A 5,152-nucleotide genomic window follows, 5' to 3' on the forward strand; every position below is an offset into this window, starting at 1 on the left:
CTCAGGGCCGCTGCTGGCCAAATGGGTGCCCCAAGCAGAATTGTGTTGTTCTGCCCCCTCCGTCAAATATTATGGAAGTAAAAATAATAATAATAATAATAATAATAAAACATATAGGGGTTAAAATAGAACTTTAATAAAATATATAAGTTAATAAATTAAATTATATTATATTATTTACAAATTACAAATACAATTGTAGCTCTAGACAGTTACCTATGGCTGGCTACGATTTTATTAATACAGTTTGATTTTATAGTCTCAAGCATTCAGAAATCACGCAAAAGAGAATTAAGCAGTTTTACTATGATAAAACCATGGTTAATTTTTGTAAGGGTTGTGATGTCAACATGTTTTTGTTGAAGAAATTATAGATGCTGTAGCATTTCTATCGCAAAAGGTGGACAAAAATGAAAGATTAAGTGGATATTTCAATTAGCCTAAATGTTTGGTCATTATTACACAAGGATTTTATCGTCCAGTAACTGTAACAGCAGCAATTACCAGGCCTTTGGCGCCCTTTACAGGCATTTGTAATGTAATGTACATAAATTGTTTATTTTGTATCATGTATTTTAACAGTGTTATTCAATGAAACCATATAAATATTAATTAACCAGTTGCCTCATTGTTTTTAAATAATGCATTTTTAAGTCATTTTAAAGGCTGTTGTTGGCTTAGATCTGTTTTTATAACCACAAAAAAATATTATCCTAATTGTAAACTATTATTTGAAGTAACATAACCTGTAGTTACCATGGCTACAAGAACCATGATTTTTGGTTTTATTTGTAGTAAAAAAATTTGTAAGGTAACATGGAAACTCAAGAGAGAATATTAGATGCGTTTTTGGTGGTTAAATTATTGACGACATTAAATCACGTTATTAACGTCAACAGCCAAAAAAAAAAAGTGTCACAAGATTAAGAAAGTACCTGGAAGTAATGCACGGGCTTCATCTTTTGTTATTTTTCTTTTCTTGGCGCTGGATTGCTGATGTCTTTTCTTGGGAATAGTTGTCCATCAATTATGATCATTTGCAGTCAGCCACAAACATAAGGTGCGAGCGGTCGCGAGCGTGGATGCGGAAATGGTGCGTCACGTGTGCTTAGCCTGCTGCCTACTGTGTTCACTGTAAAATGCCTTTTTTATATGATGATATACATAAATAAAAATCTAAACATGAACATACAGGTGCTGGTCATATAATTAGAATATCATCTAAAAGTTGATTTATTTCACTAATTCCATTCAAAAAGTGAAACTTGTATATTATATTCATTCATTACACACAGACTGATATATTTCAAATGTTTATTTCTTTTAATTTTGATGATTATAACTGACAACTAAGGAAAATCCCAAATTCAGTATCTCAGAAAATTAGAATATTGTGAAAAGGTTCAATATTGAAGACACCTGGTGCCACACTTTAATCAGCTAATTAACTCAAAACACCTGCAAAGGCCTTTTAATGGTCTCTCAGTCTAGTTCTGTAGGCTACACAATCATGGGGAAGACTGCTGACTTGACAGTTGTCCAAAAGACTGTTAGTTGTCAGTTATAATCATCAAAATTAAAATAAATAAACATTTGAAATATATCAGTCTGTGTGTAATGAATGAATATAATATACAAGCTTCACTTTTTGAATGGAATTAGTGAAATAAATAAACTTTTTGATGATATTCTAATTATATGACCAGCACCTGTACATATATATATATATATATATATATATATATATATTAATATTGCTACCTGCCCAGATAGCAAAATTTGTCTGGCCCACCTCTGGGCCACAACCTTGCTTAGCTTCTGGCCCAGTTCTGGCTGGATCCCCTGCCCAAAACTGGCACACACACTGAAAACCGACTCAAACAATTTCCTCTGGCCCAGATGCGGCCCACGCCCTGTAAAATGACTCTTATTTATTGACGTGGCCCAGATCTGGCCCGCATTCTGTAGAGTGACTTCTATTATTTTATGTGGCCCAGGTCTGGCCCAGACACTTTAAGCCAGATCTGGCTGAGATTCGGCTTGGTCCTCGGGCCGAATGTGGCCCAGAAACTGCTAAATGTAATTCAGCAGTGAAACACAACTACAACCATTTAAAAACATTAAAAAGACTTTAATTATAAAATTACCAAATACTTTAATATAAATATATATGAACAAATGCACTACAGTATAAACATTCACACATATATACATATATATATATATATATATATATATATATATATATATATATATATATATGAAGAGTTCATTTGCAGAAACAGATAACTTCGTTTTAACAATTTTTAAAAATCATGTTTTTCATTGTGCATTCCAATTAATCTCAATCAAACTGCATTCAGGTTATTTTGATTAGGTAAAGAATAACTAATAAATACTAGCTAACTAACACAATAAAACAAAAACATGATAACAAAAAACATGATTTTTAAAAATCTTTAAAAACGGAGTTATCTGTTTTTGCAAATAAACTCTTCATATATAAAACATTGTGTGTCATAATTCAGTTCAGTTCTTATCAAATGGTGTCAGTGCAGACAAGTCAATAATATTGCTGAATATTAGGTGTCTTCAACCAAGCAAGACAAAAGGCAACAGTGACAAGGAACCCAAACCCAAACAAGACCCGGCTCAGTCAGGAAATAGTCTCGTCTGGCCAAACGAATGAACGTGGTGTGATTATTCCAGGCTGCATCACAAGTCAGATTGTGGATTGATATCATTCAGAATATTTCATCCAACTTCTTCTGCATGAAGTAATATCACGCCAGCAGGTGAAGCTGGTAAAAAGGGTCTGTGCTGGGGCCATCAATGTGGAGGATTGTGGGCAAGAATCTCAAGCAATCGTCTAATTGATATATTTCAGTCTAAAGAGGGAATGTTGGGCAGCTGTTGACAGCTTTCACAACAAATCAAGGTTAGTCCATATCCATTATAGAATTGCATTGTTTTTCACAGCTTAAGTAATGAAAATGTATTAAACGTTTAAAATATTGGTTGTATAATACAATCAAAATTGTGCCTGACTGGTTCTGCTTTCTTGTGATAATTTCTTTCATTTTATGAATCGATTCATTTTACTCCCCAACAGACTAAAGAGCCAGCTGATACTAGGTTTCTCCCTTTTGCCCTTTGCGACAACCCTATAGATTTCTACAAAGTATGCTTTGTAAGTAACCACTGTTTTCTCTCAGAATATCTAACAGGACATAAAACACAATCATTTCACCATTAATTGATAGTTCCTGTGTTTTATAAAACCTCTGAGAATAAAACATAAACCATTAACTTAATACAATAGCCCTTTTAACCTCTTTGGGTGATCTGTTTGTTTAAAGGGTTAGTTCATCCAATATTTGCTCAACCTCATGTTGTTACAAACCCTTTAGAATTCATTTTTGAAATACCAATTTTAAGGATAGTTCACCCAAAATATATATTTTTTAAAGTAATATTTAAACTTTAAACAAGATTTTTAGCTGAAACTGTGGTCCTTGGTAATTGATATAAAGCAATCAATGGAAATCGTCATTTCTGATAGTTAAAAAACATGCAAGTTTTTTTTTTTTTTTTCTTTTTACTCCAAGTGATGGTAGCCATTGACTTGCATTAAATGAATTACCAAGAATCAGAGTTACAGCTAAAAATCTTTAATGTTCTACTGAAGAAAAACTCAGCGACGTTGGATGGCCTGAGGGTGTGTAAATTAACAGCAGATTTGAATTTTTCCGTGAACTTTTCTTTTTTTTTTTTTAATGGAACATCATGGCTTTCTGTCCCTCCATTAAAAAATGTACCAAAATTTAAATAATCATTTTGAGGAGAGAGAATTTTAATTTTTTAGTTGGACTATTCATTTAATTAACTCCAGCAGTTGTAACAAATTGCTTAACATTATTTATGGTTATATAATGAGAAATTTCATGATTGTGCTCTTTCGTTGTTAGGACTCTGATGACAATTACTCATTCCACCACCTGGACATTGGAATCATCCTCACTGAGCATGAAGGTGATGTGCTCTCATCCTCTCTCCGTCTCAATCCAACCTCATTGAAGATCATCATTGAAGGAGATTTTGTGATGGACAGTATTGAAGACTTGTCAAAAGCTGTGCATTCCTTATGGACTTACGCACTGCATCTCAACTACCCTAAATCTGTGAAGAACACATTCCAGATCATCCAACAGGTACTTCTCATGTTGGGCCACAGTGAATTAAAACCCAGGTTGCAAACTCTGAAAAATTGTCCTACAATGTTAGGAAATGCAAGAAGCTTCCATGAGAAGTCACTTGTGTTCTGTGTGTTCACACAATTCTTCAGCCAAGTTTAAAGTTACAGAGACTTGCCTCTGTTTTAACTTAAGCCCAGTTGTTAATGCACATCCAGGCATTCACAAGGGATATAGCATATATTCTTGAATACTGTGTTCATGTTTCTTCTACAAAATAGTTACAATTGTTAACAAGCTGTTCCAAAGTTTTTTACTTGTCTTGTGGCTGACAAGTTTTATGTATTGTTGTGCTACCATTTCTTTGGTGAACAATAAAATCTTTTTTAAAAAAACATTGGTGCATTGAAATCTGTTTTTCTTTTTTCCAATTTATATGAAACTAAATGTTTAATACAATAAATCTCAAAATCTATGTCTAATTACATGACATTACATAAATGTGTCATTACTTAAAAACATTTGTTAATGTTATTTGCTAATATATGTTTTTGTAGTTGTAACTTGAAATAGCTATTTTATACAACCTATACTCCAAATAATAATAATTGATGTGAGCTAATGATTTTGAGTAAAGACTACTAATGTAAACCTGACTTGTCCACTGCATGAACTTAAGGTTCTATGTTAATACAACTGAACCGGTTTAGTTTCACCCTGTGTAAAAACTAAAATGGTTTCGTGCAACGGGTTTCCTTGCGAATTTCTAGTCAAGTCAACTAATCCAGGTTAAGAGTGTACCAATAAGTACATATCACTGCAGTTTCCAAAATAAATGAACACTTTCACACAAATTTACAGAGTTGCGATTAATAAAGCGTAATTTTCGCACAATTACTTGAATATCATGCTATGACTTCAAAACAATATTAATATGCTGGGAGATTTGAAAACTGATG

Source organism: Onychostoma macrolepis, chromosome 05 (assembly GCF_012432095.1).
Source record: "Onychostoma macrolepis isolate SWU-2019 chromosome 05, ASM1243209v1, whole genome shotgun sequence".
NCBI lineage: Eukaryota > Metazoa > Chordata > Actinopteri > Cypriniformes > Cyprinidae > Onychostoma > Onychostoma macrolepis.